The following is a 13,424-nucleotide window of genomic DNA, read 5'->3' as shown; positions in this document are numbered from 1 at the left end:
GTGTTTCCCAATGGTTAAATGACTGGCAGGTGCATAAGTGAAGATATTGCTGATACTTAAAGGGTTAGTTCAACCAAAAATGAAAATGTTGTCATAATTTACACACCTTCAGGCAATCCCTGATGTGTATGAATTTTTTTATTCTGCAGAACACAAACAAAGATTTTTAGAAGAAAATCTCAGCTCTGTAGGTCCATACAATGCAAGTGAATGGTGACCAGAACTTTGAATCTTCAAAAATCAAATAAAGGCAGAATAAAAGTAATCTACAAGACTGTAGTGGTTAAATCAACATCTTCTGAAGTGACATGATAGGTGTGGGTGAGAAACAAATAAATAATTAAGTCCTTTTTCTTTAAATCTCTACCTTTGACCAGCCTCGACCAGTAGGTGATGATATATTTACATTTACATTTATGCATTTGGCAGATGCTTTTATCCAAAGCGACTTACAGTGCAATTATTACAGGAACAATCCCCCCGGAACAACCTGGAGTTAAGTGCCTTGCTCAAGGACACAATGGTGGTGGCCATGGGGTTAGAACCTGTGACTTTCACAAAGAATGTGAATTGTATTTTGAACAAGATGTGCAGGTGGTGTTTGTCTAGTCTAAAAGGAATGGACATTTGGGGGAAAAAACAATTCAGAGAGACTCTGATGTGGTGTTTTGGCCTGAGGGTTGTGTTAGCAACTCCTGAATAAGTAATGAGTCTGACTTGGTTGCCAGATCATGGCCCAAGGATGAATGTTGATCATGTCAGCTGGTTTAGACAGGAGAGAAACCGTACAACCTGTGCCTGCTCTGCATACATTAACAGTGATGTGTGACTGCTTGAACGGCACTGCAGAGGGTTTTGAAGGACAATATTGAGTTTACCAATGACGGAGATATAATAACTCAGGTTGCCATGTATTCATAACTGTTCTCCTCAATTAGATTATGTGTTTCCATCCACAACAACTTATAAATCCATATTTCTCTCTCTATTACTCAGAACCCACTATTTTATGATATCAACACACTTTCACTCAAACACATCTTTTGAAAAACAATATATTTTAATGCTTTTATTCACTACATGAATAATACCAACTGATAGAGCATTGGAATTTGAGTTGGAGGACTGCAGTCTAAGTTCAGTCAAAGAACTCAAGCTGACATGTAGCATTACAGAGTCATAGATGCAGCACAAAATGAGATGGTTGCTTCAGAAAATGTGATTTTCATTTCTCTTCTGCGTTTTAAAACACTAATGGTTAAGTTTAGGCATTGATTTGGTAAGGATGTCTTTTTTAAACTTCTCTTTTATATTTTAAAACACTATTGATTAATAGAAAGTTTTAGGTTAAGTAGCTATGTTTTAAAAAAATTATCTACGACACTAATTTACTGTATATCTCATATATATATTAGTTGCAGATTAAACAATAACTGGCGTACCCCCTCTTGAAGACCTTTGCTCTAGTGTCACATCTAATTGGGACTTATTTTAAAATATTTGTAACTATTAGGCAAGCACCACAATGTTTGTTTTATTGGAGATAAAGCCTTATGGTGTATATTGGCCCCACACTGCCCATTCATTCCTTTCCTACTGTGTTATACATTGTACAATCTAGATTTTGAGGTTCAGTGAAGATTTGAGGAGCTGTGAAAAAGGTTACATTTGGATCAAAGAAAATTTAATAGGCTGGTAAAAAGACAAATCAAGACAATAAATAATAAAATGTCTGCATTTAATTTTCTGCACTTTTATGCATACCTCAATATCAACAGAAAAAACGTTTTTAAAATTGTATAAAGAAAATGAAGCCTAACACCATTGAGAATTTATTACATGGCAATTAATAATGCTGCACAACCCCGTCTAACAATATATATATATATATATATATATATATATATATATATATACAGTATATACACCGATCAGCCACAACATTAAAACCACCTGACTAATATTGTGTAGGACCCCTTCGTGCCGCCAAAACAGCGCCAACTCACATCCCAGAATAGCATTCTGAGATTATATTCTTCTCACCACAATTGTACAGAGTGGTTATCTGAGTTACCATAGACTTTGTCAGTTCAAACCAGTCTGGCCATTCTCAGTTGACCTCTGTTGAGCCAGCATTAAGTTTTTCCTGAAATTTGTGCTACAGTAGTTCTTCTGTCGGATTGGACCATATGGGCTAGCCTTCACTCCCCATGTGCATCAATGAGTCTTGGGTTCCCATGACCCTGTCGTCGGTTCACCGATTGTCCTTCCTTGGACCACTGTTAGTAGGTACTTACCACTGCATACTGGGAACACCCCACAAGACCTGCCATTTTGGAGGTGCTCTGACCCAGTCGTCTAGCCATCACAATTTGGCGCTTGTCAAAGTCGCTCAGATCCTTGAGCTTGCCCATTTTTCCTGCTTCCAAAACATGAAATACAAGAACTGACTGTTCACTTGCTGCCTAATATATCCCACCTCTTGACATGTGCCATCAAGATAATAAATGTTATTCACTTCACCTGTCGGTGGTTTTAATGTTGTGGCTGATCAATGTATATATCCCATTGGCATTACCATTAAACTCCTGGATGTTTGTTTGCTGTTTGTTCCCAATGATGATTCTCTTAAGATTCTAATTACTGTAATACAGTAATTAAATTATCTTGTTCACATAACCATACATTAAATTCAACAACCACTCAAAAAATAGCATATTTTTAAGAATTCCGCAATTACATTTCATAACAATATTCTATCAATTTGAATTGTGTAATGTTTAATAAAATGTAAACACCTAAGTGTGTGTGTGTGTGTGTGTGTGTGTGTGTGTGTGTGTGTGTGTGTGTGTGTGTGTGTGTGTGTGTCAGCGTGTGAGCGTGTGTGAGCATGTATTTATCACTTTGTGGGGACCAAATATCCCCATAAGGATAGTAAAACCTGAAATATTTGTCCTTGTGGGGATATTTTGTCGGTCCCCATGAGGAAAACAGCTTATAAATCATGCTAAATTGTGTTTTCTTTTTAGGGGATAGATTATATAGTTTGTACAGAATAAAAACCATTATGTGTATGGAAAGTCCCCATAAAACATGGAAACCCAACGTGTGTGTGTGTGTGTGTGTGTGTGTGTTTGTGTGTGTGTGTGTGTGTGTGTGTGTGTGTGTGTGTGTGTGTGTGTGTGTGTGTGTGTGTGTGTGTGTGTGTGTGTGTGTGTGTGTGTGTGTGTGTGTGTGTGTGTTTTATTTTTATTATTATTATTAAAGATTACTCAGTTCAATTTTATGGAATTTTGTAATTAAATTAAAATGTTTGAACGTCAATATTATTTTTTAATGATGTAGAAAAACCTTTCTGTTTTTATTTTATTTTATTAAATGTAAATATTTTTTTTTTTTTTTGTCATATTACGATAATGAATAGGAGATTTTTTTATGTATTAAAATTTGTTTAATTATCATGATAATAATATCATTATGCAAAAACTCTTAATAGTCCTACTGTAAAATATGCATCTCTTGTTTTAATGCAAAATTTAATTTCTTATCTTAATTCCTTTAAATTTTGGATGTAAACATTCACACGTATTCTTGGCAAGCTGGTGAGATTCAATGGATCACAGTGAAGTACACTCCAGATATATCTGATGTAAATGTTACTAATGTAACAGCTTTTATAAAAGACTTGGATCTCTCTTTAAAAGAATAGGGGGAATGATAAAGATAGAATAGAGTTTTTATGCGATGAAGTCTCGTTAATCTAATGCAATCAAATCAAAAGAAAAAAAGGACTTTTTGAAAATGAACTTTCTCCCAGAATCTTTAGACTCCCAGCATGCCGCCTGCTCGCACCGCGAAACGACAGAGCCTGCCCTGATTTGTCATAATGCAGAGAGGAGAAAAACACGTTATCTGCATCATTGCAGGGACTGTGGCACAGGACAAGGGCCGAAAGGGACAAGGGTGGTAAACCTGTCTCCTGTTGAGACACAGATTTGCCGCAAAACAGCCTTGTGAACAGATCACATTGTTCCAAGCGGTTATATCAGATATCGCAGCGGCTCCATTGTGCCACTCCCAAAAGCTCCACGAAACAATGCACATCCACATGACTTCAAAATTCGCTTCAAAATGCGAGGTTTCAATCTTATATTTGAAGCTTAATGATTCGGGTCCAGATGCTGTCGTAAATAGCTCTAAAAGCGCGTTTTAATATAAATCAAATACGGCAAGACCGCTCGCTGTTTGGAGACGCTTGGCTGGAGCGCGTGAAGTGTTCGCGATATCAGCATATACGGCAGAAGCTGACTTATTTTATCAATTTTTTTCATTTTCAATAACTATTAATCGCTTTCTGATGGAAAGGAGAACTGCGATGCCTGCGAGTGTTTGGAAAGCCAGCCGGTGGCGCACGACTGCGCGAAAAGCGGTGCGTAAAGCGCGTACCTGCGGAGGATAGAGTCCAGCCTCTCCATACGAGAGCAGAGGAGATAAAGCATCGGCAGCAGCGATGGGGAGGGAGCAGGAGGAGGTGTAGAGGAGGGGGCTTTATCTCTCTCTCTCTCTCTCTCTCTCTCTCTCTCTCTCTCTCTCTCCCTCTCCCTACACTCTCCTCACTTACACTTTGTTCTATTGTTGTCGGCTCCGGTGCCAAACGGCTCCTGCGGTTAGTTTGACGCTGGATGGAGAACATATATGAGTGACAGACAAAACCGTTTACTTTTCCAGGTCAGTATGCATGATGTGTTATGATAATATGAACTTGATCCACATACACAGAGACTGAGATTAATTTAGAATGAGAAGTGAAATGCTGGTCGTACTTCTGCACTGTGTCTTTGTTATTATGTGTCATACTCTATGCCTTCCCTTGTTTGTGATGTTTATTTACAACAATGTGTCATTTTCTTTGATGCTGGAAAAATGATACATTGTTTGCTCTCATAGTGTCTGAAAACACACGTGTGTTTTAGTGCAGAGAATATTCACTAGACTCACAGGTGTAGCATGGAAGAACAAGTCCCCTAAAATCAGTTATAGAATGCTTGTGTATTTCAATTTTGGTAGTTTTAAGAATGGAAAATGTTATAAACATTCAAGCTTGTAAACTCTTTAAGATGTCCAGACCTCCTGTGTAAAGACTGTGGTTATAGTAGGTCAGTCAGGTGTATTGCAACTGTTTTCAGCACCAGAGGCTGTGAACAGCGACAGGGATTCTGAGCAGTTGAGACTGTTGCCCTTATTTAGATAAGTGGTCAGCACAAGGGAGAGGACGAATCTACTGTGCCATTAACTTGACCCTTTTTATAGAATTAATAGAATGTGCAGTTTAATGGTACGATTTGGCGTTGGTTTGCTGGCAAACCCATTTGAAATGTTGTACCAACCTGTTGACAACCATTTAGTCTTTATTGTTAATATGTAGAAAATTGTCCTTCCTTTAGCTGTCTTATCGTTGTTTGTTAAAAAAAGAAATCATGCTGTTAAAGTTTAAAGAGGATTTACAACCAAATAGAGCAGTTTCTGAATTCTTGTTTTGTTCAGCTACTCATTTGTCTGTCCTTCCTGTTTTCTGCCCTTATAAGGAAACTTCCAACTAGGTCATTATAATCAACCCTAAATATATAGTTCAAAGATCCCATTTCCGATTTGATGAGATTTCCTGTAGAATTCTAGGAATTGCGGTCAGGGCTCGAGTTGGCTAATGGAGCGCCCACACAGAGTTTTTCGCTCTCGATTGAGATTAAACTGTTATTTGTTTATCCATTTCAATTCAGGCTGAACTATGTGGAGTCATTTGAGCACGTCTAAAGCTAAAGTAATATTTCTTGTTGCACTCGCTCTAAGTTTTGTTTACAATCAGGACTAAACAACTTTTTATTATGTGCTGTTTTGTTTTCTGTGTTGATTTTTAATGGTCATTCAAAGTGGATGCTGATCTTTAAGCGGGGGGCTGAAAATATAAAGTATATCTACAATTTTTCCATCACTTTGAAAAATAGAGGTCAAGAGCTTACAAAGTACCTAAAATACTGCCCTTGTTTCCAGCAGTGGAATGAACTGGAAGTTTGACTGCACAAATAATAACAAAAATAATCAAGATTACAATTACAGCTGCTGCAGGTAACTAATCGTAAAAAGTGTTAATCAATTTTGATCTATTCCCGCAGTGTCAAGATGTTCTATTTACAAAATGTTTTGGTCCATTGTGTGCATGAATGCAATAGACAATCAGAAAATAGCCTATTAGCATATCAGAATCAAATCAAAATGTAAACAAAATGTGAAAACACTTGTTTTTTAATGCATTAAAGCATTTCAGGAACAATTCTCAGCTTGTTTAGGATGTGTAGCCTACATAAAGAATACGGCATGCAGTTGCCCCACAAAAAGTATTATAATCAAAATGAATAGTCGCAATAACAATATCAAGTGAAATAATCGTCAATTAAGATTTTCATCATAATCGTGCAGCCCTGGAAGTTGTTGTTTCTCTGTTTGAGTCAGTTAAGTCCTAAATGCCCTTTTTTTTTACACAAGCCACTAAAGTTCTGGTCTGAAACAACAGTTGAATTAGAAATACTTAAATGTGTGATATAATGGGTTATACGAGGTGAGTAAATAGAAAAATACTCTAAGATGCTAGGATTATGATCGACAGAGAAATACTACCATTTTCATAGCTGTCTCGCCTTTGTCTAATTCCCTCCAAAAAAGCACCTGTTCCCAGGTCAGTGATCTACCAAATCTACTAATGTCCACAGCATTAGGAGCTGTTATGCTAGATTTGAGACCATGTTGAGCTAAATCCCCTTAAGACAAAATCATCGCATGCTGTCGGCTAAATCCTCTCGAAAGAGACGTTTGCATATTTTTCCCCCCATTTCTGTTGGATGCGTTTAAAGCATAATGGGCTTAAACAGAATCTTGTGGAAGTGCTCAGGAGAGCTTGAGCGCTAAAAATAAGCCCTAAAAATAAAAACAACCAAGTAAACATGGGCTCCGAGTTTAGATGTTGCAAATATTGGAGTATCTCATTGGGGGAGAAATTATATTGCAATCAATAAGTAATGAAGACCCCCTTAAGCACTGTAAGTTTTACCTGCTCATTATTGCATCAGAATTTGTTCCTGATATAGACATCTAATTGTGCAATAATAGTTCCAAACTTAATAAAGGCATTATGCCAAAATCTCATTTAATTTCTGATTACTTCAACAGTACAGCAATAGCAAAGCCTGTATTTTATTTCTTACTACTTTCAGGCACCATAAACTGCAGTAGATCTTCAACAAGTGCATGATTTTGATCCCCTGTTGCGCAAAAGCCCCCACTCGGAATAGTATGATGCAACTCTGATGAAACTCAGGCTCGGGCTCTGCATTAGGATATTTCCATGAGAAACCCAACAATCCAGTGAATAGAGAGTTTAGTTCTCTCACTCAAGGCTTGATAAAGGTCTGAATGAACAGGAACCCATCAAGGCCATTGGAGTGCTACCAAAACTGATGTAACATCTCCTGAAAAACGGTAATACAGATTTGCACAGACTGTTTAGTACAGTTGGGCTTTTTATTTAGACACCTTTGGGCTAGTTTATGCATGATCTTCGTCATTGGTCTGTGTTAGTGAAGGTTATTGTTGTTGTTGGGTACTTGAGATGTCAAGTCAGATTTTGTTTTGATTCTACTTTGTGTTTTCAACCATTTCTAAACCATTTCTAAAGCTAAGTATGAAGGTTTAAGATAATGTATACTGCAAAAAATGTATACTTTGTTTTGTGAATTATGGGGTTTGAGTTTTGTGTGCATTAGTTTGTTGATATGTCTTAAGAGCTTAGGGTGAATTCGGGTAAATTTGCCTCAGTTTACCTGAATTGACCCAATTTAGAATATAGTTGCTGTGTATGTTCTGAAGACGTTACTGCAAACAAACCCTCATCAGTTTACTCTAAACAGTTACCCGCTGCCAAAACTCTTTTCTCTTACTTAGTATTTTTATCATGTTTTCCAGTTAAAATAACTGAACATCCTTAATACAATGCACATTTACAGTACTTGACTAGCAGAATAACAAGATATAAAGTCTGTAAAAATAAAACAAAACAAACAAGACAACAATTATTTGTCAATGTGGTAAGAAAAAGCTTGATTCCGAAAAAGTGTATTTTTCTTACCAATTGGCTTTTTTTTTCTTTTCTTGTTTTTAGCATTAATTTCATAAAATTTCTTTTGTATAAATCTTAAAGCAATACTTCAAATCGGAATTTTTCTTGTCAATAAATACATCTTATTTTAAGTATGAGGTATTTTTTACTGGAAAACAAGATAAAAAAAATACTGTTTAAGAAACTTTTTTTTTTTTTTTTTTTTTAATCATCTGATTGTATTCTCTGAAAACACAGCTAGGTCCGTCTGTTTTGAAACGCTGCCTGTCAACAGTTTGACACAAAGCTCTCAAGCATTCTGTTGCCTGGCTTGTCTGCTGCCGTCTGATTGGCCGTTTTGTGGCTGTTGGAGGTGTAGTAAAGCATTGATTATGTCACAGCCCGTTGTAGAGCAATTATGTCCCGCCTTCCCTCCTCCCCTCCCCCAGCCTACACAAGCCTACGTGTGCCGCATTCTAAGTGGAGGGAATGAGAAAAAAGAGAGAGAGGGCCAGGAGCAGGTGGAAATGACATCATCTGCACTGCACCAACACTGCAGTAGTGTTTGAACAAAGCTACACTGGTGCTTTCAATCAGAACTGCTCTTTTTATCTGCAAGGGTGGGTATTTGAGGTGGAAAAACACAAGACCCGATGCATGTGTGTACAGCCATTCAACAGAATTAGATTCACTTTCATTCATTCATGGTGTCAGTATGGTTTATGCAAGAAATTTGTCTTTTATGGTACAAGTGGATTGGATGTAGAAGCTCCATATCAAGGATACTACTTGATATGTATAGAGATTTTTAAGGTATTGAGCACAACAGTGCCCGCCCACTTTTACAGCCATCCTGGTTCTGTAAGTATTTTCCCCACTAATTTTTTTAATTGGGATTTCATGAAATCCTTCATAAAAGAGTGATGAACCAAACCAAACAGCTCCAATGTGAATCACAACATTACAAACTTTGATTTGAAAATCAGACAAAAGACAAAGGAACAAGACTGTATATTTAACGTTTGTAATGAGGGAATGAACTACAATCCCATGAAGCGTTGCAAAAGACTTGGATGAATATGAAACTTTTGATTTAAAGTATAAAAACAATACATTTTATTTTTATTACAAAATATTCAGATATATACAAATATATAAGTAGTTTTTAATGTATTAGTAGTAGTGTAGTCCTTCACCAGGAATTCTGCTATCAAACACAAAGTTGAAATATGGCGGGCTGGTGGATTCAGCAGAAGCATATACCATTGATTAACAACCTTTGGAGCCTTTGGTGGTACGTCTGTCTTTATAGGTTTATTGGTAATCTTTAAATGCAATTCCCTTAATGGAAAAAATGGAATGCATTCTTGCACTTAAAAAACAAGGCACTATGCAACAAACAGAACAGAAAGTAGGTGTTTCGGCACACGTTTTTTATTGCATGAAATGCTGAAAAAAGAGCTGAACATCGCCAGAGACTATTTAGCAAAGATAGGCCACTTATATTAAAATGAATGGGAGAAATTGGAATGCCCAGTGGTTAACGGCTTTAAAAAGGAAGTCCTGCCTTACAGGTAAAAGAGCCAATCACCTTTTAGATACAGACATTACTTGTCAATCAACTCAGGAAGCCACATGCCAATTAGCTATAATAGCTATTTTTTTGTACGATCCGAGTTAAAAAGCACAATTTATTTCAAGAAGGATATACTGTAGCTCCAGTCAGTGCCCCAAAAAAGGGTCAGAGATCTAACCCGCCATTAAAGATATAGGGAGCCGAGAAGTCATGTGATGCAATGCGAGGGTTGGTCGCTTAAAGGCGAGCTCTTCTTAAACTTTGCTACCATTAACTTTTTAAGCAATTTTAACTGGTGAGAACTGTAATAGTTTTGTTTGTTAAACTGTGCTGGGAGGGCAGGATGTCTAAAAAGGCGAAACCGTCGCCCTGTGGGGACATTAAAAAGCATTTCCGCTCTCACGTGTCGGACACCTCACAGGATGAAGATGGCAGAGGTCCAGTCGATAGTGACAGCAGCGAGCTTCGTGACGTAGGTCAAGATATTTCAAACACTTTTGCAGTGCTGACGAAAATCTCGACCAGAATAGAGGACCTCTCAGAAATATGTAGAGCGAAGGAGAAACTTTCCACCCTGATCACAAGAATGGCCGATGTTGAAAAACGGGTTGATTTTCAGGAGTTAGCCGAAAGAGAGCTACAGGCTAACCCTCCTTCCAAGGCTGATGTAGAGTGAGTTTGGGAAAAACTAGAGGATATGGAAAATCGGAGCAGACATAATAATATTTGTTTTGTTGGAAAGGAAGGTCAGGATATGGTGTTTGTTTTTGGACGGCTTATTCCAAATTTAATCAACACAGCGTGTCGCCTGCTCGAGAGCTCTTGGTCAACTTCCCGGGGCAGGTGACGGACCCCGATCTATCCTGGAAACATTCTTTGGGTCTGATGACAGAGACTTTGTTCTACAAACACGAGGAATAAAGGCAATTTGTGCTGGGAGGACATCATGTTTTTTCCAGACTTTGCTAGATCGACTCAAGCGACGCGAGACGGATTCAAAGAGTGTAAAAAATGTATGCACCAACAGAAGGAAAGCTTCGCAATGCTCTATCCGGCTAAGCTGAGAATTGACGGCAAGGATGGGCGTTAGACTTTTACTTGCCCACAACAAATTATGGCCTTCATTAAATCAATGGGAGAGTGGGTAACTTTGCCTGCACTTGATCAACAATACAGACTACACATTGTGCATTTTACTAATGCAGCCTGAGAGGGTTTGTTGTTCTGTTGTCTGCCCACAGGCTCCTGTCTGACTCATCTTTCTCCCTTTGTTAACTTGCTGTTAAGCTCATTTGCTCAAGTTGTGGGTTCGATATTATTGTTTACTGGAGCCTATTTTTTAATTTTTTTTATTTATTGAACATATTTATGTACAATTTAATGGCACAGCTAAATTTAAGAAAAAAAGGGGGGAAAAACAACAAAACAAAAACTAACAAACAAACGTAAAAATATATATACAAACATATGTAAAAATCACTGTACTTGATCAATCTGGTAGCTGTCATGGAAAGTCTCGTGAACGTGCATGGACCACCAGATTTCCGAGCAATGAACACTAGTTGGGATTGTTATACGTGAGGTTGAAGCAATTTTTTTTCTGTTCTGTGGTCTATTAAGGATGTTATGGTTATGTCAATGTTGGATAGTGGTCTATATAATAAAGCCTTGGGTACACAATTTCTTTATATGTCAGTATGTCACACTTTAATATAGGTCAAATGTTTCTCTCCACGTGGAATGTTAATGTGCTGGGTCAACTTATAAAAAGAAAAACATTTTTTTTCTTTTCTTAAATGTAAAAAATTAGCTAAAGTGTTCCATCAAGAATCGCATGTTTCTTCACAGGAAGCTGAAAAACTTGGCAGGGCATGGGGTGGGCCTGTAACTGGACAGTAACTCTTACACTCGCTTGGATCTTTGTCCTTTTTAAGAATCAGACTGATCCGGGCTTGTGTCATGGTTGGCGGAAGTTTTCCATTCTTTAATGATTCCGTATAAACTTCTAACTAATGTGGATCCAGTTCTGTAGCATAAGATCTAAAAAATTCAGCGGCAAAGCCGTCTGGCCCCGGAGACAAGGCCTTAATTACCTCGTCAAGCTCCTCCAAGTTTATCTCAGAATCAAGGGAATTTTTTTTGCTCAATGTCAGTTTAGGAAGTTCTAATGGTTCCACAAAGTTTCTAATATGTTCATCAGTAGATGAAGATGTGGAACTAAAGAGATCAAGATAGAATTCTTTAAAAGCATTATTAATATCAATGGCTGAGGTAAAAATTTCACCACCAGCAGATTTCACTGAGGTAATGATAGAGAAAGACTCTCTCTCTGCTTTATATATAGATATATAGCCAAACGATTCCCTGATTTTTCCCCAACTCAAAGCATGACTGTCTTGCCCTGAATAACCAAAACTCCACCTTCCGCGACAAAATAGTATTATATCTGTATTTCAATCAGGTCAATTCTCTGAAGCCATCAGACGACATTCGGAGCTTCAACTCTACCTCTGTACTTTTAATATTCCCTTCCAATTCCACAAGTTCTATTGCTTAAATTTATTGATGAATGAGGCATACTGTATAATCCGACCTCTAAGAATTGTCTTAAGTGCCTCCCAAGCCACACCCTCAGAAGATACTGAGGACCAGTTGGTCTCCATATAAACACTGATTTCAGCCTTTAACATTTGTTGAAATTCAGGATTTTGCAAAAGGGAGACATTAAAGCGCCAATTATTTGATTTCTTTTTCTCCGTATGTGGCAGCACCTCTAAACTGACCAGGGCATGATCTGAGACTAAGATGTTTCCAACTGAGCAATAAACAACAGATTAAATGAGGGACTTAGAACAAAAATAAATTTTAGAATAAATCTTATGGACTGATGAAAAAAATGTATAGTCCCTACCAGATGGGTTCAAAAGTCTCCAAATATCTGTAAAATCAAGATTTGTACTTATCCTGTGATCAATGTTGCTCTAGGGGGCTTACACACTTTTGCTTCACTATGATCAAGGACTTATCAATAGATTATCAATAGATAATAGTCCATCAATAAATTGAAGTCTCCTCCCAATATTATATCATGAGGGGTGCCAGCAACTCGTAACATCCATTCAAAATCTATAAAAAAGCCCTGATCATCATCGTTAGGTGCGTATATATATATTAACCAAAATCAAACTTTGCCCATGAATTTCTGCTAAAATAACTATGACTCTTCCTAATTTATCTTTAATCTGTTTGAGACATTTGAATTGTAGATGTTTAGTTATCAGTGTAATGATCCCGCCTGCTCTTGCTTGAGTTAGCACTAAATAAAACATGTCCACCCCATATCTTCCCAAACTTTTCAGCTTCCTGCGGGGAAAGATGCATTTCTTGAAGAAACACTATATTATATTTTTTACGTTGAAGAAGAGAAATAACTTTCCTTCTTTTTATGGGTTGCCCCAACACATTCACATTCCACATGGAGAGAGAGACAATCCACTCATACAACCATTTGACATTTTGACATATTAGAAAAAATTGATTGTGTGTCAAAAATGTAATTATAAAGACCACATTCCAAAATTTGTGCAACAATCAAACCCCAAACAGAAAAAAGAAAAACAATCTAAGTAAAGTTATGAAATCTCTTATACATATATAGATCAGGTGGGGTTTATTCTGGGCCGCAGCTCTTCTAATAACATT

At 37.3% G+C, this 13,424-nt stretch overlaps 1 protein-coding gene across 1 annotated transcript in view; it reads left to right on the top strand.

Moving 5' to 3' along the window:
• Window positions 1-13,424, top strand: part of LOC127626037 (calmodulin-binding transcription activator 1-like) — a 461,362-nt gene that overhangs the window by 419,440 nt on the left and 28,498 nt on the right. The gene's annotated exons all lie outside the window — the stretch shown is intronic.

This window comes from Xyrauchen texanus, chromosome 32, assembly GCF_025860055.1.
Source record: "Xyrauchen texanus isolate HMW12.3.18 chromosome 32, RBS_HiC_50CHRs, whole genome shotgun sequence".
NCBI classification, from domain to species: domain Eukaryota; kingdom Metazoa; phylum Chordata; class Actinopteri; order Cypriniformes; family Catostomidae; genus Xyrauchen; species Xyrauchen texanus.
This window is presented reverse-complemented; position numbering and strand designations above follow the sequence as displayed.